The following is a 24246-nucleotide window of genomic DNA, read 5'->3' as shown; positions in this document are numbered from 1 at the left end:
CAGCCCTTTAATCGAGAAACAATCTGCACACACACAGGCTCGTACACAACAGCCATGTGTGAGGAGGGGAGGTGGGATGGAAGGATCTGATTTCCATTCTTTCCCCTCTAGGAAGGTTTGAGGAGAAAGTGGAGATCAGCAGCAGCACCATTATCTCCAGCATGTATTATTAGCAGCCACGCAGAAGCCAGTCAGCAGCGTCTGGCATTGTTTGGAGCAACACAAAAGACCTTCTGTTTGGAAAGTTCAAGAAAGAAAAGGCAGAGCCTGTGGCCTGGTCCTGCAGTCAAAAGACTGACACAGACGCTGAGAAGTTCTCAGGCAGAGGCTGATCCCAAGCCCTTTGAAGGTGAAGGGAAAACTCCCATGGACTCCAGCAAGCTTTGGATCATGCCTGAAACACGCTGAAGGGAACAAAGCAGCATAAAAGTAGAAATGAGCATCTCCAAAGAGGAATTTAAACAGCGCAATGGTGACCTAATATATTCATCATGGTTGCTGATACCACGTGGTTTTGTGATGTTTGGCAAAGTAGGATTATATTAAATTTTTAAGTCTTTTCATTAGGATACAGCAGTTGTACACTCATTAGGTATTTTTCAGTTTAAAATACTATGCATCATGCCCCAGCACTGAGTGTTTTATACGGCATTTTGCAGAAGGAAAGCTGGGAAGGAAAGTCCCTTCCAAATTGCTGAAATTATGAGTTTTCTGCTTTCTTTCCTCACTGCCTTCTCCCAAAAAGGCTGGTCTACAGCTATAAAATACACAGTCTAGGACTGAAAACCTTATTAAGGACAATGTGCTGGCATCATCTATTCATGGGCAGCCGCTTGAGAAAGAGCCCAACCCAGAAGAAACTCTATAGCAACACATTCTCCAAACAATTACTAAAGGATCCCAAGTGCAGGGAGGCTCCAAATCCTCTGTTTAATTATAGTTTAATTAATTTTCTCATTAAAGATGAATATAGGAGCATTCAAGATGAAAGAAAAGTCTTCAGATTTCTGTAACATTTCCATAATAATTTTCTTGCATATAGGAGTAATCATTTCAGTGGGTTTAAGCTTTGGTGCTGTCTGGGTCCTAAATGATATTTTCTGGGAGTTAATTTGTTACAAACTTTTTTTTTTAAAACACTTCTTGTAGCCTTTGCACAAGATTCAACAAAGAGCCAAAGTAACTCCCTTCCCCCCTCCCACCCCAAAAACAAAAAATGCAGGATGTTTCCTCTTTTCCTGGCTAATAGAATCCAACTGTTGCATGACATCATTCCCCAGAGTTAGGGAATCCAAGATCACTCCGGCACTCTCGGCTGGGAGTAAACACCACCACCAATAATAAAAAAAAAAAAATTTAAAAAGTCATCAAACTTTACAATGGGAGGACATAACATTAAAAAGGCAATTTTTGTTACCTGAAATTTGGAGCATTTCCCTTGCCACTCCATTCTCAGATTTGTATTTCCCAGACAAAACTCTGTGTTATTATCTGAGGCAATCAGAAAACCAGTCGTTTAGTGTCTAATACCTGCTGTGCTTCCCATAACTCCTTCATATGACCTCTCGCAGCACTGATTCCAGCTAAAATGATTGCAGAGAACACAGACTGGCCAGGCCAGTTGTCATGGAGATCTCTCTCCCCCCACCCCCCCTTTTCATAAGCGCGCGCGCACACACACACACAGATTTAAACAATTCTGGGAGGCATCCACAAAACAGCATGCCTTTTCATCAGCTAAGTTTTGAAACATTCCACCCCTCCTCCAGCCCCTCCCCAGAGTCAGCCCAGGAAGCTGAGATTTGGGCAGGAATTGATTGTGGAAATGAGAGATATTGTCTTCTGAAAAACAGAAAACAACCACAAAACTTGCTGCTTTTTTTTTTTTTTCCAGAAGTGAAAAAAGAGATGTTTGCTCACCAAAGCTTTGAACTAAAAGTAAATCTATCTCATTCAGACCTGCAGGCTATTTGTCTTTGCCTGCCTGGGTATGAATTTGATATGTGAAAGCACTAAAGCTTTGTTGAAATACAATCATGCAGATTACAAGAAATGCTGCTGGCATGGCCTGACTGCTTACCTTGCTGTTCTTCCAGTACCAAGCCAGTGACTTAATTAGCACAGGTATTCATAAGGTCATGCAGGATTTCCTGTATTCTTTCATGTTTCTGTAACTAAGAAGAAAATTGGGCAGGTCAGGAACATGCAGCTCAAACAAACAAACAGAAGAAAATCCCCCAGCTAAACAAGAACACAGAGATACATCTGGAAGTTTTCTCATACTGACTGTAAGCTTAAGTGTTGCTTACCCAAAACTTGTTATCTCCCAGTTAAAGGAGAAACCCATTTCACTGACATTTGCGAATACAAGAACTGATTAGTGTACCATATTCACTGGCACCATGGTTGCAAAATGAAACTTGCTCCAAACATAAATGAAGACCTACAACATTTTTTCCTTGCCAAAAAGTATCCAAATTAATCCCCACCAACATAATATAGGAAAGTCTGGACGGATAAATCAAGAGAACAGAAAATACCTTATAAAAAAGAAAGAACATGTATTAAGAAAATTCAGTTCAAAAAATATTTGGAGACTCAGAGTAAGGGTACTGTGGCCAAAGTTTTTACACTTTGAGAAATTCCTTGGAGACCTACTCTTCAGAGGATTTAATCAGAGTCAGTCATTCAAAATTTTAAAACTTCTTTAAAGATACTGAAGTGATTTCATGAGTCTGTGTTCTGCAGTGAGCAGTATAAGCAGCAGTCCCTCTAGCGGGCAGAAAATTGCAAAGCTGCCTATGCCAAGCTAAATAGGAAATCAATTTCTTCTGTATCTATTAACCACTTCATTGTGCTGTTATAATGCTCCACCCCTGCATTTAAAACCCAATACTGGCATATGAAAACCTTTATATGTTATTTTGGGAGTTGAACACAAGAAAACGTACATGATATAATCAACATAATTAGGTTTCTACATGAGGAGATGGAAGAGTTCCAATATATTACTCTTCTGGTTGTGTGAGATAGCCAAGATGCTTCATGGGAACACCTGTCTCTCCATATAGCCATCCTGACATATAAACTACACCAGAGCATATTATACTGCCTCATATTATACTGCCTATACTTCTCAAAACTCTGAATTTTGTGAGTGGCAGGGCTCCCAGCAGGTTGCACACCTCCCTCTATAACAAGAACATCACACAAAAGCATACACACACACACACACACACATATAATATATATATATATAAAATAAATTATATATATATAATATATATATAAAATATGTCTATACACATAGGCATATTTTACACTGTTACCAAAAACTGTGTGCAGACTACTCACAGGTAGATAAATAAAACAAAACACCTACTTAAGCTGTCAAGGATCCAGAAGATACTGAAATGACAACACATCAAATAGTTCCTAGATATGAAAATACCATATGCTAAGTTTGCAATTTCACACTAAGATACACTAAGAATGCACCAGTGATGCCCAGCCAGAGCCATGAGAGCCAAATATTAAGGAATTCTGACTTGTTTTTGTCCTGGAAAGTTCCTTTGGCGTATGACCAAGGTAAATTCATTGCATGCTGCAAGTGGGCGCAATTTCAGCAGTGTGACTGGGGAAAGAGGGGAACTGCTTACTCCTCACAGGAAAGTAACATTTTGCACAGCATCACTGCAGAGGGAGTGTTCAAAGACACTGAAGTAATAAAAAAAACACTCTAGGAATTGATCAATGGACAAGTGAAATGGCTAATCATGCTCAGGTCTTCTATAGACCCTACTACTGATAAAATGGGAGTGTGTACCATCTGCATCACATCCCACTCCAGCACTCGTGGCAAGGCTCTGTGGCACTTCATTCTGTGATCACATCTGCATATATGGCAAGGATCTGGGGAAGCAGGCAAGCTGGCATTCATAAATCACTGAAAATGCTGTGTGCATTATATATACTCTCTGTTACAGTTTAAAATTCCAAGCAAAGCAAGTGAAGTTGTTAAAACACATCAGGCATACACAAATGTGTAGGAACAAGGCACTGTAGTAAAACCATGACCCAAGCTTTGGCCTTGGGGAGGTGACTACCACAGAAGCCCTCAGACAAGCACATTTCTATTGTAAGCCCCATGAATACCATGAATACACCCAAAATTAGTTCCTTGCCAAAAGGTGACATATGTCACTCAGATTGATCCCAGTGAAACAAGAGCCATTCCCACATTTTACTCACTGGGATCACAGTACATCAATACCTCAGAGCACAATTTAGGCTCTGGACAGAGTCTGAAATCATAAACAGAGGACATGATGAACAGCTGATTTTGCATTAATTACAACGTCATGGCTACCCTGCCATCAAAAGGCATCAGGGTGTGTACCCTCACTCCCTGCAGGAGACAGACAACCCATTACTCACACACAGCTGATGTTTGGTTTCTTATTTCTGACACACTTCCCTTTCTGACTGGTTGAACACACTCCTTCCTACACTCCTGGCCCTGGGATGGAGCAGCCACGTGAGGTGCAGGAGCAGACACGAACTGGGCAGGTGAGTGCACAGCAGGAGCCCCCACCAGGCACACCTGGAGTCTCTGCCTGGAGACCAGCAAGGGAAACATGAGCTGCCCAGCCTGAGATCCTTTCCTGAATGCTTTCCAAGCAGCCATCAGCAGCAACAGGAGAGGAAACAAAAATCAGACTTGTTCCTCATGAAATGTTATCACTTTCAGTAGGTGAAAACACAATATCAGAGGTGAGTTCCAGACTAAACCAGACACAACAGCAGCACAAATCTCTGGTAGGTATAAATTCAAATTAATCACTGCTACAACTTCAGTAACATTTTCCTTTGCATTTTTTAGATAAAAAACACTCTTGCAATGTTACTTAGAATTTTTCCTCTCCTCAAATAACTTTGTGCCCTTCACAAGGGCTTTTGCCCCTTTTTCATTGAAGATGGCCATCTTATTGCTCTTCCTCTACACATTTACTGACTATCTTTCCAGTGACCTCAACAAATATGTATTTATTTGAAATTCCATAATTTAAGACTCAACAACAAAAAGTGAAACTTAATAATTCTGTCCCAGTATGTTTTTAAGCCAATACTGCTGCAAGTGCCTGCAGCTCCTGCTGACCTCACTGGGAGAGGCAGGGAGCTTGGGAGCAGCACTTCCTCATCACCAGGCAGTGACTTGCAGAGGTATGGAAATAAGGGGAAAAGCCCGAGCCAGCTCTTAATGTAAAGCACACATGCACTACAAAAACTGTGTTCTTTGCTCCTTTTATAGAGAGACAGCACTCAATACTTTTGCATGGGGAATTCTGTGGGCTACCAGGTGGGGCAAAGTGATGACAGGCAGGGCAGCAGGCACCACACACCCTGAAGCAGTCTCATAGCACTACTGGGTTCTTTAAATTAACAGTGCACAGCACTGGCCCTTACTGGTAACACTCCAACATGATGGTGTAAGAACACAACAACAAAGCAAGTGGCACAAGATAACACATTTGACCCCAAAGGTATTGTTATACTGAGGTGATTGAAACTTCCACTGCCTTCAGTGGCATGTTAACTTCAATTTTGCCCCACTGTGTGTTTTGCTAGGATTGTGGTATCCAAGTAGCACAAAAGAAGATTGTAGCCTTGTTAACAATGGCAAAAGAGTTGGTTCAACATAGGAGCTCCCCAGTTGCAAAGGGACTGCACAGGTGAAAGACTAAGATCAGTCAGCTACGGACTTGTTTTCTTCCCCCATTTCAGATCCATTACTCATAGTATATACACAACTCTCTTCTAACAGGAGAATTAAATTTCCATGACCTCCTCAATGATCTAGCAAGGATCAAGTTTGCAGCACTGTACTGGTTTCACTAACCCAGAAAAAAAAAAAAAAATTGTGTGTGTATATCCCCAGTATTTATATAGTATGTATATAGGAAATGACTAATCATAGCTGTGCTCTCTTTGAGATGCTGCCAATCCCTTTATGGCCCTATATCCCATTTCAGTTTGATCTCATTCTGCAAATGAGCGTGCCATTCTTGCATCTGACCCTGACACTGCAACTGGGTGCAAGACAGCAATTTGAAAAAGTTTCTAATTCACTAAAACTAAGGGGAGATCTGTACCTGGGGGTCATGACAAGAAGCTGACATGCACTCAACTGCTGTGCAAACACTCATTCAAAAATAAAGTGGCTTAACTTTGTGGCTATTATTATTTTAGGCCCTGATTCAGCAAAGCACTTAAACATTGACTTCAAAAGAACTTAAAAATATACCAAATGCGGGCTACAATATTTTACCAAAGTGGTGGTTTAGTAATGTCATATATTTTAGAAAAGAGAAGTGGAAAGAGCTTTTATTTGGCAATTAAAGCTTTAAGACACTGTTTGGTCATACTGGGACACAACCCTCATGCTAAATCTACTAATGATGCTGAAAATTTGCTGAGCAATAAGCTGAATAATTCCTTAATAAAACAACTTTAAATGTGAACAGCATGGAATTAACTCATGCAAATGCCTGGTTTGAGAATTATCCATACCTATGGTCTGATTCATGACAGGAGACACATATTACAGCTCACCCTGCTAGAAAAGCAGTGCAAAGCCAAACAAGCCATACAAACTGGCTCTGGGCCCAGGCAGCCAATTCAGCCAACCCTCAACATCCCAGTGCTGCAAACTGTGTCAGATGGCACCTGGCCAAGGCACAAGCCAAGCCAGAGGGATAACCAAAAGGTGGGAATCTCGTGTAAATAAGTCCTTCTGCTCCTTAACTCTCCAGAGCCTGCCCTGTCTGCAACCAATCTTCCTTCCAGTCAACACCCTTCCTCGCATGGCTCTGCTGCATCCCAGGCATGCCCAAAAGGGAGAGAGAGGAAGCTGTAGGTCCAAAAGTGATGGAGGGGGAGAAGCCCTCGAGGAGAGGTTATTTGTCCTGTCTGTATATCCCCAGCAAGGGTGGATTTATGCCCCAAGCAGAAGGGCAAATGAGACAAGCAGGTTTCCTCTGGGAACCATCCATATCAGGAGAGACGTCAATGAGTTTCTTGAAACTCCACAGGATTTCTGATTTGACCCTACATGAATGTGAGATTTCCATTTGTCTCACTTTACTACTGTTTCTCTCAAGTAGAAGTGAGAGGACAAGTTTCTGTTGCCCCTGTTCACAGCACACATCCTGTGACACAGAATGCTACACATGGGACTAGAAGACAATTCAAAAAACAGATCCCCTCACACCTGGAATTGCACTGAAGCAGAACACACAAGAATATAACTTTGGGAGGACTAAATCTTGTGTGAATCTGAGAAAGTGCTGCAAAGCTTTGACTTAATGGGAACAGAGGGGCAGAATCCTTCTCAGAGCACATAAATTATGGGAATACAGGTCATATAAGCCAAATCCCCAGCTGAAGGGGAACATTTCAAATCCTTGTCAAGGTATCCCACTACCTGTACTTACATCCAGGTAGTGGGACAAAGAAAAAGATGCTGTTGGGAACCATCTCTATTGTTACACTGGCTATATGAAGCTAACAAAGGGAAGAGAATCTTTTAGCAAAGCAAGGGACACAAGGACAGATAATATTGCTGGGATTACTTCTGAAGCAGAATATGGGTGGTGGTTACGTTTTTCACATTTTTCCCCCTGCAAAGATGCTTTCCCGAGCAAAAGAGTTCTTAAGTTAAACTCAAAATGGAAAATGTGGGCCTAAGGCTGTGCATCCAGTATGATATCACCTTGTTTACATGAGAAAAAAAAAATCACAACCAATAGCACTGTACACTCTTTGAACTTCTAAATTGATAAATAAATAGATAAATAATGACAACATGTTTTGTGATTCCTTTTGATCATCAACTATGAAAGTTCACAGGAAGTTTATACAACCCCCTCTTACTGGACAGATCTTATCTTCCAAATGGTAGGAGCCAAGAGTCTCCAAGAAAAAAGTGTCAGCCTGATGTTCCTTTGGACAAAAGGCAATGACTTCTCTGTGTGCTAATACAGTTGGCTTCTTTTATATTAGCCATGACTTGAACTTCCAAGCTGGCCTGGAGATCCTGTGAACTGCTGCTAACATGCTAGGGGAATGCCTGTGAGCCCCATCTCTCATGTCTGAGGAGGGTGGATAGTGCAAGCACTGGCCCAGCACTACTCCCATCACCTTCACCCCATGGAAATCAAAGCCAGTGGCAGCATGTGTTTCCTCAGGGATAAAAAAGAGTTTGTCTTTTGTACTGTCATAAACATCATAACAGTCAGATTTTAAGCCACAGACAATAAAGCATTTTCTTCTCTACTTTGGGTAGAACAGATAAACATAATATTGCTTTGAATATGCAGAACTCCTTTCATTCAAGGCCCTCAGGGTGCTCTGCAAAGCCACATAATGTCACTCCAGTGTGGCTGTTCGGAAAAAAGGAGTTCAATGGCTTTGTGTGCAAGTCTGCACAGTGACCCCCTGGAATGACCAACAGTGTTCTAAACACCAGACTCTGCTGCTTGCCCCAAGGCCAGAGTTAGAACCTGGAAGGCAGTTGGGGTCAGTCAAAACTGGGGTTTTCTGGAAAAAAGGTTGGGCATGGGAAACAGCCAAAATGAGGCCTTTTTTTCTAGCTGGTTTCCAGTGCTACAGAGGGAATGAAAGTCAGTGACATTGGAGTGACTAGGACGAGCTTGTGCAAAACAAAAGAAATCCAAAACCAGACCATGCAGACAGTTCAGAAACATTTTATGAACTCTGTGTTTCTTTCTGAGTACTTCAGTGCTTCCTGGGTTTACAACTGGAGTGTGGTACAGAGACATCCAAATGAGCCATGACCACCCTAACTCCAGAACTGGGAGCAGCACAGCTCCAACAGCACAAAGCAGTGCTTGAACTGGTGCAGCTGCATTTTCTGGGAAGGGGATCGTGGCACCATGCAGTGCCCCACTGCAGTGTAAGGTGGTGCAGACCTCCTGGAGTCACCTCCAGGGCCCTTTGTGCTGACATCCATTGTGTGGCACACACATTCCCAGAGCAACTCACTGTAGGCCACAGAGGAAGCCAGTCCCAGCGCTGGAAATTCAGCTCCCAGCACCCAAGGTCCAGATGAATGCTTTAAAAGCAATGTCATCCTTCCTCCCTCAAGTCTGTGCATTCTTCAAGACAAAGCAGGGGATATCTCTGAAAATAACCCCATACCCAAGGATGGGCCGTCCCAACATCCACATTTAGGCTGCTGGAGAATCACACACCTACATATCTTTTCTTTACCACTCAGAGTAGAGGTTATTACTTAAGAAAAAAAGTGCATATTCTGCTTCATTGTCATCAAAACAGAGAGCTCAGAGATAAGATTTTGCCTTGTGACATGAAAAAGCATAATTTCTTATTTTCATTAAACTACCTTCCATTTTAGAGAAAAAAGGAAAGCAAGAATCAACCCTTTTTTTTTTTTCTTCCCCACATCAAACTAAAAAGGGCAGAACTTGGGAAAGTACCAGTGCTTTTCCTCCAAATCTGGGAAAACTATACAGTTTACATAGGCCAGGACACTGTTAGAGATATTTTCCCTTTAAAACACTGGATAAGGTCCATGTAGACACATGATGTTCCCCACTGCTATGTACATTGTTTTAAGAGGATGGACAAAATTCCCTCTCTGGAATTGCTGCTGGTTGCTGTTCATACTATGGAAGTGGTGAAATCCCACAACACAGGCTCAGTGTCAGCCATTCAGTGTGCACGGACCACACACCAGAAAGTTTGCAAAACATCTTGCTGCCAGTGAAGAAGAGCAAACAAAACCTCTCTTTAAAAAACTCTCTTCAAAGCCTTGGTTTCTAGCTAACCTCTAACCTGGGGTAGCACTGAATGTTGCACCGACATCTCCACCTAAACCCCACAGCTGGGCCAGGCTGCCAAGGAACTGGACATCCCCAGTCAATCCCAGAGTTGTGCCAAGATCTAAACGCTCCAGCCATGGCTGTTACCCTTGCAGCTGGGTGTGTGTGTGTGTGTGTGTGCACTGCAAACACAAGTTAGTGCCTACAGTGCTGGAAGCAGCACATGGAAAGTCTGAACCGTAAGATGCAAATCATTAGGAGCAAGCATCGAACTCGCTCTGGGGAAAATTCCCCATTCAAGAACAGACACGCTGATTACGTCTCCAGTTTTCTGATTTCCTGATGTGTGAAAGTCCCATCAGTAAACATGAGAGCTCTGTGCTTACTGAAAGCATAAAGCAATGCTCTCAGTTTGCCAGAAAGAGCTGAAAGGGCTATTTTGCACATATGCATGGTGTTGAAAACCTCTTCCCTTCCTCCTGTGCTGTGTGGAGAGGCCTAACAAGGACTCACAAGAGTCAAATGCTGTTCTTGCTTTTGACACCATGCAGGTACATGGCCTTGGATAGTTTTCTTTGCCTGGTAACATGAGGCTGTTTGGCTTTCTGAAGGTGTTGGAAGAATGCAGTAAATTGTAATCCCACCATGAACTTCAAACAGCATCTATTTTTGGTCATGTTAAACACTTCTGTACATTAAACCTCTAAGCTGTTTACAGTTTCTTAACCTGCTTCACATCTATGCATTTTTAATACTCACTCCAGCCTGAAAAATGCCAAACATGAACAGGGTTTCCTTATCATCCTTACCACTGAAAAAAGAATTTTCCCTCACAACTTACATGATCTCAGAGAGCAACAAATGTAAATGCTCTCCTGAGACATTGAAAGAATTAGAACCTGATTTTTACTGCCTGTTTATTCTAAGTCAGAATTTTGCAGATTTTTTCTTAGATTTTTGTAGTTACATTGTGAGATTTAAAACAAACAAAAAAAATCAAAAACCTATACTATGGGTCATTTTTAAAACCTCCTCCACCCAGCTGCATTCAAAATAAGCTGCAATGCTGTCTTGTAAAATGCTGTCTTGTAAAAGCCTCCACAATGGTTAAATTTTCCTCACAAAGCCTTGTCTTATCACTAGTTTTATCTCCAGTTTACCTGGGCGTGACCAGGAGCAAATCTTAACAATTTTGATTCCTCACTGCCTCTAGAGTGGCTCCCAAGTATAATTCACACTTGTGAACCAGCTATAAAATTAAACAAGAGCTTGCAGCCCCCCTTCCCAGATATCTCAGACACTCACAGAGAGCCAGCAGGCCAGCACAGAAAATGTTTGTAAAACACTGTGTCATTTTGCATCCTTTTGGAATGGCAGCTCAATACTTTAGAAAATACAACCATCTCCTGCAATTCAGCATGAGACATAGGCAACTGAAACAACTTTCTGCTTTCTGCCTGTTCCCTTATCGCTAAAGAGCTGATAATAACTGAATCTACTGGAAATACTATTACAATAAACTTATTAACCTTCATAAGATGGCCACAGACTGCTGGAAGGAAAGCATTACTATATTAAGAAGAGATTGGCTGTATCTTTTAATTTAACTGGATTCCCACTACTAGATCCATTTAAGAGGCTGTATTAATACGTTCCTTAGGAACATTTTCCTTATACAATTTTAAAATCACATGGTGAGCTAGGGAATGGAAAAGTAATGTCATGCACTGTCATGCACAGACAGAGAATAAGAGTCAACTGCTTGCAGGCTGTCTCCTGGATGAAAGAGCAAGCCCATTAACAGGAGAAGGTGATAAAAAATCCATATGCAGCACAGAGCAGCTCTAAAAGCCAAAACAACAACAGGCAGTTGAGGTGGAGAGTAGAGCAGACTGCTATGACTCATAGGCTATAAGTCTAGTCAGTGAAAAATCTGGCAGAAGTTTGCTGTTGGACTATGTCAGTACATTCCCAAGAGATTTATAGCTGCTTATTAAATCATCTGTTCCTTTTAAAACTAAAGAAACTGTATATGTTTCACTGGATTTTACATCTGCTAGAAAGACCCATTAATACAGAGTAGAGTTTTTCCTATTGAGTGAGTCATTCAAAGGATTTTAAGACCTTACTTGAGAGAGGAAGGGAAACCTACACAAGTGATGGGCTGCAGCATGATCCAAAACCTGCTGCTTCAGGATGGGTCTCCCTCACTGGCATCTCTGGTGTGCCTGGCTAATCCTCAGAACGGGTCTTTTGAGTAACAAATATTTTCTGCAGAGAAAAGGAAAGGAAACAAGTACTTATTGCAGAGGAAAGTTCTATTGAGGAAATAGTCATGCCTTCAGGTAAAAGACCACTGTGGCTTGAGACAGGGTTTGTGGAGCAGGTTCATGGAGTGTGGTGACACACAGGCATAAGCTGGTGCCAGAGGACCTGTCAAAACACGAGGAGCTGGCAGTGTCATCAGCTTCCAGACAGAAGCTGCTGTGCTCAGGAGCTGGAGGGAAAACCCCACTAGCCCTGCAGTGTCATCTCAAAACCCAAAGGAAAAGAAAAAGGAGCTGTGCACAGTCCCACCCCAAGCATGAAGAATTCTGCTTGAGCACTGGTTAGTTCACAGGAGAGCAAGACAGAAGGATGGGTAGGGCTGTCATTTCCATCCTGGTTAGCTAAATAAGCTGTTTTGTTATCTCAGAGTGCTCTTTGAGCATCTCTGTCCCTACCCTTCCCACACATTATCCATTGAAAAAACCTGCACAAAGAATGTTCCTTCTCCCATCTTCCCTCCTCTCAATCTCACTTTTTTGGCTCTTTTTTCACCCTTGGGCACATCCACAGATTAGCTCCCTGAGATAACCATCTCTCAATGGTAATGTACAAAGATATTATTAAATAGAAGCCATTCACTGAGGTATAGATGGGGCTGAACATCCTAAATTTACATAAAGTAGGTAAGTTTTCCAGATTTTAAATTAACTCCTTAAAAATAAACACAGTCCATGCACATTTGCCAAACATATAAGAATGCAGAAATACTCTGTCTACAGCTACTTCAGTGCTAAGACTGGAATAGAGATGTACGTTAAAAACACCAAAAATGCCCTTCAGTGTCAGACCAGCAGTGCCTCTAGCTCAATACTCTGCCTTCAGAAACAGTGAAAGGCAGTGCTAGTCAGGACAAGCCCAGGAACCTCACTGCTTTCTGGCCATTTTTCTCTGTCCACGGGAGACTGCAAGCTGTGGGTGAGCAGAGCTGAAAAGCAGCGAGATTTACAAAATGTTGCTAATGGTGCTTTTGTTACTCCTGCTGTACCACTAAAATCCTATTAAGTCTGTAAAGTAAAGCACAACAGAAAGCCATGTGTGAACTGTTGCTCTCAGCTGAAAAGTCAGCAACTTGGGAGCTTGAGAACACAATAATAAAGTCAAGACCCACACCAGCTCACGCATGCTGGACGCCCAAAGCCTGCGAGCGAGTGAAGGAGCCGAGCATCATCATGCCCATGGGCACGACTGTGGCAGATTTGCCAGCACACACTGGATGGGGGGACAAGAAGGGATGGGTTGCTCAGCACATTTCTCTTTCATGTTATTGAATGGCTGCCTTGTAAAAGTCAATTTGCTAAAAAACATGACAAGATAATGGTAGGTCCTGCTGAATTGGCACAGCTATGCTATGCCAAACTGATTCCTGCAGTAAATCATGTGCACTCTCCAAACACAAAGGCAGGGCTGTACAGCTCTGCAAATTCGTTATTTACTTTTGCCAAAAATTACAAAATGTCTGTCAGACTTGTTTTCTCTTTATTATCTCTGCACTGAAGTATCTTTGCTTTAGAACTCTGAATCAATTCAGAAGGAATAAATAAGCATGGTGAATTTGATCTTCCAGCAATCTGTACAGAAACTGAGCTAGTATATGCTCAATAGGTTACAGCCCATCCTCTATCCTTAAAAAAAAAGAAAACTATAAAACAATATTGTGAAGGTGGAAAAAATATAACATCACTATGGGAATATCCATACCCAGCACAGTAATACCACATCTTGTGCTATTCAGGGTGAGACATCATGACTAAAGCATATCACCCCTGCTAGTCACATGCTGCAAGAGTCAGGCTGGTGGGACAGAAAACCAAGAGCATTAATCAATCTTCAGCAATCATCTTTGTATCTTTTAATTTGGCTCTCCTTCCTTAATGGGAGGCAGCTACACCAATTAACCAATTGCTCCATGTCAGCCTTGCTCCCTGTGTCACACAACTCCGTATCTCACAGCAGGTGAGCTTCGAGAAACTCACAGCCCAAGCCACTCCAGATCAACATCACCCCAGAATGCCATCCACCCACCTCCTCAGTGATCCAGCCAGGTAATAAGCTTTGTAAAAGAAGGAGGAGTGATCACTGCGTTTCACAAGCACAGGAAGCACACAAATATTGCTGTCCACTCTCACCAGAGGAAACACCACATGAGAGCTGTTGTGAGAATTCCATTAGCCTTCCAGGCCAGCGTGGAACCTGAGGCAGCCCTTAGGCAAGCTGCTGAAATTAATGCTCAGCTTCCAAGCACATGCTCCAGTATTTGGCTGAGCTGGGACCATTTTCAAATATGGAATGCAGAATCCCACTCAACAGTTGCTTCAGTAACAGACAAAAGTATTCTTGATATATAACAATGCAGTAATTTATGGGGGTGTATTCTCCCTTAACCATAACCTCAGACTCATCTGTTCTCTGCAAGTAATTGTTTCTTAAGGAGTGTTGCTGTGCCTGTCATCTGCAAAACAGGACAGCTGCCAGCCACAATAGGAAATGGTTTGCACTGATTGAAAGTATTTCTGAAACCCCACCAATTCTTCTCCATGAAGAAAACCAAAACCAAAAACAAAAAAAAAAAACACAACAAAACAACCCAGCCGAAAAAACACAAGTAGCAACGAGAAAACCCAAGAAAATTTGATAGTCTTTATTCTGTTCATTGTTGAGAAGTAAGGATCTTTGTTTTCTCTTTCAGACCATCCTGTTATTCACACAGTGAATTACAGACCTAACCAATTCTATAAATGGCTGTTCCCTGAACTCATGGTTTAAGTTTAGGTCAAAAGAAGATCATTCACATGTGAAGTATGACTCTCTTCTGGCAAAGTAAAGCCATTCTCGTTCCTGACAATGCTATATTTAGCTTATTTGTAACTGTCCTGATTTTCTGCCTCTTTTCCTCAAAATAAAAAATGCTAGATGTCAGAAGAAAGAGATTCTGCAATCCTCAGTTAGAAAGGTCACCTGGAAGCAAGCTCAGAGCCACGAGTCAGCCAGTGACAGCATGGACAGATTAAGACCTTCCCAAGTTCCATTTTAATGTGGTACCACTGACCTATCCAAAGTCACTTGAACATCTCAATGCCTCAGTGCAGGCATTGCACTTGTTTATAACACTTGTTTACCTAATACATAGGTTATCATAAAGATGCAGTTTAGAATAACCAGATTGTTACCATTTGCAGATGATTAATGCTCCTCTGATGCCTTATAAAGCTGTAACCACTACCTGCACACTGAGATCATCAAGGAAACAAATGAGGCCCTGTAAAACCTATTTAAAACAAAGCAAACACATATTAGGTAATATTGGTTTAAGCTTGTAAATTAAGGTAATACAGGGTAAATTGTGCTAGTCCTCTGCAAAGACACAGCACCTACCCAAGAGAGGCTGCTTCTTTAAGTGGGGTATGTAGCTTTGAAAGCACAGTTCATTCAGACAGAGTTTTAGAGGAACAAGTACCTGCTTGCACCTGCTAGTCAAGAGCTGAAATAACTGATAAGAAACTCTATCTGCAGACACTTGAAGGTGAATGATTGTTCATGCCCTTAATGGGCCCACAAAAACACAGACACCACAGCAGCCACTGGGCTCCCAAGGTGACCAGGAGCGTAAGCTATTTAAATATATATACAGAACCCTGGAAATCTGCCCAGTTTTAAAGCTGTAACAATGCAGTCAAATTACAGGACACCCAAAAAACATACAGCAGAGTGACTAGCTACTTCCTACTCAATTTGGTTGTCACTGATGATAAGGAGATCTTTCTCCCACATGCCATGACACCAGAATTAATAGGTGAGCTTCTATGGAACTTCAAATCCTGGAAGGGTTTTGGAGGGAGGGGATTGGTAGAGGATTGGATCAATTTATTTTTTTAATAGTTCAATGTTTTCTACCTGTTTGTATTTTATCAAATAGAATCAGATAGGCAGTGAAAGGTGCCAAGAACCAATCAAACCTTCAAGGGTCTGAAAATGAAACCTCAAAATGCTTTATTCCAAATTAAAAACTCTGGAAGCAAATTAGCCTCATCTGAGTGGCAGGAAGATAAAAAGTGTCAATGCAGAATCACATCTGATTTCCTGCAAAGCTCTGCTCTGAAAAGCAGATGCTGTTGGAGAAGAGTGCCTGGGTTGCAAACAGCCCTGCTCACCTTCAGTGCAGTTCCTGAAATGGGAGCAAAGCAGAGAGCATGGCCATAAGGCTGTACTATCCTGATGCAGGAGAAAGCTTCTTGCTTATGAGTCAGCATCCCTTTTTAAATGAAAGACAAAAGCAGTGGGAGAATGCCTCTGAAATGTTATTCTTTTTCTCCTGTTCCCCTTCCCCCAGCTTTCTAGAGAAAGTACTTTTTAGACAAATTGCATACAGTTTGTGCAATCCTCCTGCTTGAAAGATTCAGTCCGCTAATAAAATCAAAAACAACAAGTCTATTTTTGATGGGTTTGCTTGTCATGCCATGGCCCCCAGCTTTCGTTCTCAGGAATTTACCAAAATATTTGTTTATTTACACAAAGCTGGAATTCTGGAGTACCAGATTCTCTTCTCATTGACCTCTGGACATCCTTGGAGGTTACAGCAATTAAATATATTTCCAGTGACATCAGTAGGGAAGTAACAGTCCTGTAAATAATAAGTTAGAAAAAAGTGTGTCTTTGTCCATCCCTTACTGATACTCAGCAAAGTGAAAGACAATGGAAGTTCTCTCTTCACCCCAGCCCTGAGCAAAGTGCCAGTTCCTTTCCCTTCAGTGAACACAATCTCTGACCACTCCAGGCAGACTCAATTTTCTCCTGTCACACCTCCCTGCTTGCTGGGAGAGGGGCTGAGTCACAGACCCATCTCCTGCTCTCCCTCCAACACCACACAACAAGTGGACAGTGAAAATATGAAGTTAATTTGACTGGGTTTAAGTGTTTTACGCCTTGAAGTAAATCCCCCAGATGCTGTGAGATGACCTAAACTAATCACAGAATTTTAGGAATAGATAAAGGTGGTGCTCTTCCTATTAGGTTTACAGATCTCAGGCCTCTGGGACTCATGTTTTAAAGCTTTCCTGTGTAGCTAAAAAACCCAGAGAGGTTCAAAATTTCTGATAGTCACTTAGCTCCAGGAACTTGGACCTTAAAAGAAGGTAGGAAAAAACCCGTATGCAAAAAAACAAAACAAAACAAAAAACCCTACATTAAAATTGGCAGAGTTGACAAGAGTAAGGAAGAAAAACTGTTGATTTTTTCTTTTGCATTTACCACCCACTGTCTCCCACACAATAACATTGGGTAAGAGCACATTGCGACAACACCTCTAGGTCTTTCTTTAAAATTTCTTAGTCACTGTAATTGTATACAGAGCAAACAAGATCTGCTTCACTCGCCAGCAAAACACAGCAGCACCTGGACCACAACATGGCTGCCTTACAGGATGTGTAAAGATGAAGAGGAGAGAAATCAACCAGTCTGGAAATCGAATACTGGAGGGCCAGACCAGCACACCACGACCCAATGTGAGCAATGCTACCTTTGATGACACAAATGAGAGATATTTGATAACCGTGCAGTGTTTTAATTATAGCTTTGTCTCTCTATGTGAAAGCTGACAGCTTTCTTGCAGGATGCAGCCACCACTCTGGGGGTGTGACACAGCTGTAGTGTCCTTACAGGGATTCAGGATGTGACAAAACCCACCAGATTTTACTTAATGAAGGTCAACTCTTCCCTGTTCCACCAGAGCACTTCTAGAGATGGAAAACAACAAATTAGATGGGATCCACCAACCCAGGGCAGGGGGCATCACACCATCAAACTTTCTGGTATTTTCCTGGAGCAAATACCAACATATTCATCTGCACATCAGGCTTATCTCAAGAGGCCATGATGGTTAAGAACATCTTCTTCTCATTCACTAGCTCTTCTTGTAACCCCCTCCACAGTGACTCCTGCAAATGCTTCCACGTGTATCATTACGTGCTGCCTACACTTCAGCCTCACTCCCCAAAAATATCTGTGTTGACTGCAAAAACACATGCTACCACAGACCTTTCTTACAGATCAAACTGCAAGCAAGAAAGCTGCAGGACTTTTCTGCACGTTTATTTTGTGAACCCCACATGCAGTAATTTCATCTCCCAGAGAACATGTGTACAGCTCAGCCCTGGTGGACAGGGTGAGTCTGATGCTCCCTTCTGTGGGGAAGCCCCTTGCTGTGGATGGCTGCTGTGTGGAAGTGCATTGTTGAGGCACGGATCAGCCATGAACATTTCTCCTTGGATGTGGAGCTCCCTTTGAACTCTCTCATAATTGCAGCGACCTTGTGCACACATGTTCATCGCCAGAGCTCTGGGTGGGAGGCGCATCTGGCGCCAGATCTATGCAAACCTTGCACAGCTTCATTCTCAAGACCACTGAAGTCATCATGGGCCTTTCCACAGAGGCTTCTTCAAGCTTGAGGCCAGACCCACATTCCTACATTTTAAAGGACATCAGAACTGCACTGATTTTCAGGCAAGTGTTGAGTCACCACCCTACTGCTGCAAGGCCAGGAGAGTGACCTGCTCAGCCAGCTTTTTCCACAAGCCCTCAAGGCAGACCTTATTCACTGCACTCACTGTGCTCATTTTCTTCTCACCAACACAGAGAAAAATTAGACACAAATTTGCCATGAAGAGTCTTAGGCTAGAAATTTGGAGAAAACATTTTTTTTCCTTCCCTTTTCCAAAACTAACATTCACCCAAACTGTTCATTAACACAGAAATGTCCCTCTCTTTGACACACAACTGCCCACCTCAACTTTACCCTGGGACTGCAGTGGACATTAACAGACAGAAGCTCCAGCCCATCAAGACTCAAACACTTTCTCAGTCTGCTCCTCAGGAAGTGAGATATTGGACTCTTCCTTGCTTTGGCCCAGGGTACACTTGTAACTCATCATTTGGCCTCCAGAAAGAAGCCCTGCTGCTCCTTACTCATGCTCAGTAGCACTTTAGTCACTGAGCTGTCTCACAGAGCCCAGAAGAAATTCTTACATAGTAAATAACATGTGCCATTAATTATGTCAGTGCTTGGCCCACATCAGAGCAGCTGTCAGGGCCCCAAGTGCACCAAAAACCTTTAAATGCCCTGTCCAGCCAGACCTGGGACTGGCACCCCCAAAGCCACTGCCCAAGGGACCAGCAGCCCAGGGTAAGCTTAGGCTCAGCCATGCTGCAGGTTCACCCCCCACCCCAGCCCTGTCCTTGCTGGGCCTGACTTGCTGTGTGGATTTATCTTGGGCCCAGCTCTTCTCTCTGCATCTGCACAGTGATCACTGGGCCACCAGTGACAGCTGGCACTGCCACCAACCTGGTCCCACTTGGGCACCGTGGAACTTTGCTGAGGTCAGTGAGAGCATTGTCCTACCTGTGCTGGGGTCACCCTCAGCTCCTGGCTCATCCTGTCTCATGGTCCAGCCTTTGCTCCCTGGCAGTGCCATGTACCCCACACTGTTTCCATTTGCTGGTCACCCTCCCTGCCTTGATGGACCCTGGAGCATGATCAGGACAAGCATCACATAATAGCTGGGGGCTGGCATTAAAAGGGAAATTTGAAGGAAGGAGAAATATCAGAACACCTTTTCAGAGGGATTCAGCACTTTGGTTTTGACCCATGGGAAGTGTGAAGAAGTAGCAGCTGACCTGGTATCAGAGCAGCTTTGGGAAACTGGGTCACTGGTTTTCCTGGTGATTAATTCCAGGGTAAGATACCGATATTCAGACAGAGTTCAAAACATCCCTGCTAATACAATCACGTGTATGAACAGGAAAGGCACCTTTGCAAGCAATCATCTCTCTTCAAACAGAAATACTGCATCACAGAAACAAACAATTTCCTGCTCACAAAAAAGACTGATGGATCAATTAAATTATTCACACTCAGCAAGGTTCTCGGCTATCCAGACTTTCCTAGCTAGCCTGAGGTAAGAGCAAAATTTTAAAATAAGTTTTTATGTCCACAGGAAAAAAATTGCAAAAGCTTTTGCCATTTGCACTGAATGCAATGTGGCAGGGAGTATCCTTACAGCCCCACAGCAAAATTAGAACTGCATCAGAGAGTTTTCCTCAGGATATGCAGCAATCCTTGTGAGCACTCTGGCCTCGCATTTCTCTCTGCCTGTTGGGAGTGCAGGCTGGAAGCACTGGAAGAAAACTGGAGTCCAGTTTTGGAGCTGTTTTATTTTTGGTCTTGGAGAGTTACTCCTCCACTTTACATATCATCCTTTCAAATAAAACAAACAAACAAACCTTTTTCTCTCTTTCCTGTTCACAGGCAGAGAAATCAAGACAGCTGATTTCCACTAAGAGCAGACACCAAGAACCAGCTGCATTGTATGAACTTCACAAGTTATTGTAGGTTCTGCAAAGTGGCACAGTGATGTGCAAAACTAATACAAGCCAAAAATGGAGCATATGATCAACAGAGAAATTACACAGGCAGGTTTCAAATCTGGGTTTTTCTTCAAAATAGCATCAACTGTATAGGCACCTTCATAGCTGACATTCTACACTATATGCTACCAGCAAAACAAGATCAAATTTCTGGAGACAGATTCTTTTGTTTTGGGAGAGACACCATCTTACATACAGCTGTCTATTTTCTAAGTCACCTACCTGCATTGTTTGCTTCCACCCACACCCCACCCCTAAATAGTGGTGTCTTTAAAAAACCAACCAAAAGCTCTTGCAGTATCACAGCCTACATAATCTGGGTTTCTTATTTTTTGCAGGGAGGATTGGGGGTTTGGGGGTTTGGGTGGGGGGGGAAGATTGTAGAGTTTTTTATTCCCCTGAAGTTAAAAAGGGGGCTTTGCTCTCCAGCCTTTGATGGTTATTCAGGCACAGATGACTACAAAAGTCACACTCATATTCTGTGGACATGTGCAAGGAATGTATGAGATAATAAAGCGCAAAAGTGGGCTGCAATGTTTGTCCTGGGAGTCCCACAGGTAGTCCAGGTTTCCAGGAGGGAAACCTGGAGGAAGAAGAGAGATCCTGTATGTTCGCTCCCTAAGGACAAAGTTAGGGCTCTAACATTTTCTGTTTTGCTCTGTTTCAACACTGCATGCTTGCTCAAAAAACCAAAACTCAGCTTCCCCAAAAGACAGTCAGTTCTGCAGGTACTTGTATATTACAGTGGCCACACTCATGAAGTTTTAATATAATAAAGAAAATACATGAAACAATGCTCAGCAATGAGCACAAGCCTTATGGGAACAGAGGTCATTTGGAACTGATTACAGAAGTTTAAATCATTAGGTTTCTGGATGTGGCAAAATTAGCCTGGCCCCATCATGAGACCTAACCTTCCCACAAGGGTCACAAAACAGGAAAGGCTGGGACTAAGAACAACAATAACTGCAAGAAAATAAACTTTATCTGAAACTAATCTGTTACTAATGATTTGAGGAAGATTATGTCAACTCCCCATATATGGGTTCCTTTTCAGAAAGGGTGAAGCAATACACTCTCAAATAACAGATGTGACTTGCACATTGATCTGCATTTAAGGTACATGTTCTTCCATTACTCTTCTCATGTTCCTCAGAGGGACAATGAGAGAGGATTTCCAGCATCACAGAAATATCTACTGAGGGCTGATATACAGTCAGGTATTCCACTTTGCACAAGATCAAGTGCTTTGATGTGACCTTTTCTAATGAAGCTGTAAAGGTCCACTCCCTTACAGTCAACTGAAAGGAGACTGTAGCAAGATGGGGGTTGGTTTCTTCTCCCAGGTCAGAACAGACAGGACAAGGGAAAATAGTCTCAAGTTGCACCAGGGGAGGTTAAGTTTGGATATAAGAAAAAATTTCTCCAGCAAAAGGGTGTCAAGCACTAGACTAGGCTGCCAGGGAAGTGGCTGAGTCACCATTCCTGAAGGTATTTAAAAGCCATGTGGATGTGGCACTTAGGGACATGGTTTAACGGTGGACTTGGCAGTGCTGGGTTAACAGTGGGATCCACTGATCTTAGAGGCCTTTTCCAACCTAAAGAATTCTATGGTCTATTCAGAGTATTTGATTATATTCAGATCTATAGAAACTGCTGCCTGTAATGCAAGAAGAATATAGAATATTCCACAGGATTTTTGTATTGCTTCCTGCAGAATTCCAATTTGCTGGCTGGAATTCAAGATCCTAGAATTTGGATCTCGATGCTTCTCCTTGACCAGGTATTAGCATTCCTCCTGATGCCAGCCTGACAACATTCCTGGTGTTTTTCATAAACGTTCTCTCAGATCACACTGCTCAGGTCCTTTTGTGCTGCAAGGCTGCAGACAGCTCCAGTTCAGAGAGAGCTTGCTGGAGGCATGAGCTGTGCAGCAGAAAGTCGTGCTGATTGCTTGTCTATGGAAAAATGAAAATTACTCTTGTCCATGCACATAGATTTGCTGGAAGCAGTTTGCTTCAAAGTTTGTTGTACAATCAGTTCAGTGTTAATTACACACCTTCATAATTGATACCCAGCTCCTTCTAAGAGCTAAATTTCTGTAACTGGGGAGGTCAACAGACCCCCTGTTACTGGGATTTTGATGAGAAGTATCCTAAAGTTTTACAAAAACATGGACACAGGAAGAATGCCTCTCCGTATTGTCTGCAGGCATTCTCCTTGCATGAAATGAGGCATAAAGTTTTTCACCAGACACACACTTAACAAGAGTTATAGCAGGTTTTGATCTATCCCTTTCAGCACCCTCAGGCCTCATCCTCAACAGCTGAGACACTCTAGCTAAAGTCTCAGTGAAACTGTTGCCATTGATGAACTTTCCTCTGACCAGGGAGGTCAGGGATGTATTTTGGCCAAGAACCTTAATGACCCAACAGCACTAAGACAAACCTTTTCCAGCTATTCGTCTGCATTCCTTAGGCATGAGGGCATGAAGAAGGGGAAGCACTGAACTATGTAAAGCTGTGAAGGAAAGAGAGACATTCCATGCTACAAAGCTGTTCCAGTTAGCATCTCATTTATATTCTGGGATATAAACATAACTTCTCTCCCATATGTGATGAAGATTCCCATATATAATTTTTCAAGGCCAATGCTGCATAAACCTACTTATAGCCCAGTCACGCAACAACCTCTGAGAATTTTTAGTGAGTGACATCACTGACCTCTTTTTAGTATACTACCAATAAATTAATCAAAGTTAACACATATTTCTCTGCTTCCTGTCCACTTCTTGTATCTGCCTTTTTCACATCAAAAATGGACCTTTGATACTGCTTACACACATGGTTCATGCACGCAGAAAGACTGAGAAATCGGGCTTCAATCACCAATTGGTGCTTGCAGACTACACTGGAATATGAATAAAGGCAATAAAAGACAGCCAATAAAAAAAAGATCTGAGGAGACCACAGACTTGTTAACAAACAGCATGCACAATGAAGGTAGGTATAGAGAAAAGGTAGAAGATGAGGTAGGAGGGTACTGCGCCACCCAGATTCCTGACAAAGCAAATAGGAACAAGAGATGTGTTTCAATAGACAAGGCTGTCTCCAAGATAAAATTACCAAAACAAACTAGGAGTTCATTTCTCTCTCTTATTCATGCATACTTTAGAAACCTCTGGAGACTGCTCTGCAAACTGGAACAATAAAACAAAATGTCAAGACAATAAACGGGGCATTGTATCTCTGCCTTTTCTGACTTGAGGGCAGCACCTTCTTTTCACTTCCCAGCAGCAAAGCACTGCAGAGTAAGCAGTCTTCAGGACAACAAAGAGTGGGGCAGCACAGCGATACCTGGCTGGATCAATTACCTTCAAAAATTTCTAGTTGAAATACACTTTGCCACAGGTATATCTCACTATTCTTTTGGCATCTATTCTATGATGTCGTAACAGGTATGTTGTTAGAGACACTGATAAACAGCAGGAATATATTTTATTTTTCTATAATTCTGAGGAAATTAATTCCAGTTCCATTTCTGCTCCCAAACTCCAAGAAGCTCCACACAAATTGCAATGCATCAGCAGTGAAACAGTGAATGCTTTCATTGTCCTCATTTGCAGTGTAAGCACTTAACA

At 42.4% G+C, this 24246-nt stretch overlaps 1 protein-coding gene across 7 annotated transcripts in view; it reads right to left on the bottom strand.

Annotated features, from left to right (window-relative positions):
• The window catches only part of DENND2B (DENN domain containing 2B), a 154340-nt gene that overhangs the window by 113545 nt on the left and 16549 nt on the right, over positions 1-24246 (bottom strand). For 3 of the 7 annotated variants that reach the window (XM_088057374.1, XM_014257918.2, XM_088057373.1), the window contains exons 2-3: positions 2081-2174; positions 1418-1491 (exon numbers count right to left, since the gene is read on the bottom strand). The exons of 2 other annotated variants lie outside the window; for them this stretch is intronic. The gene's annotated coding sequence lies outside the window, so the exon portion shown is untranslated. Of the gene's footprint in view, positions 1-1417; positions 1578-2080; positions 2175-24246 lie in introns of those variants that run through there. 2 more of the 7 variants (XM_005529020.3, XM_088057375.1) reach the window with 2 other exon arrangements.

The sequence above is a fragment of the Pseudopodoces humilis genome, chromosome 7 (genome assembly GCF_049639895.1).
Source record: "Pseudopodoces humilis isolate 2021_Gansu_Grassland_sample_001 chromosome 7, ASM4963989v1, whole genome shotgun sequence".
Classification (NCBI taxonomy): Eukaryota; Metazoa; Chordata; class Aves; order Passeriformes; family Paridae; genus Pseudopodoces; species Pseudopodoces humilis.
Note: the sequence above shows the minus strand (reverse complement) of the source record. Positions and strands in the feature narration are given on the sequence as shown.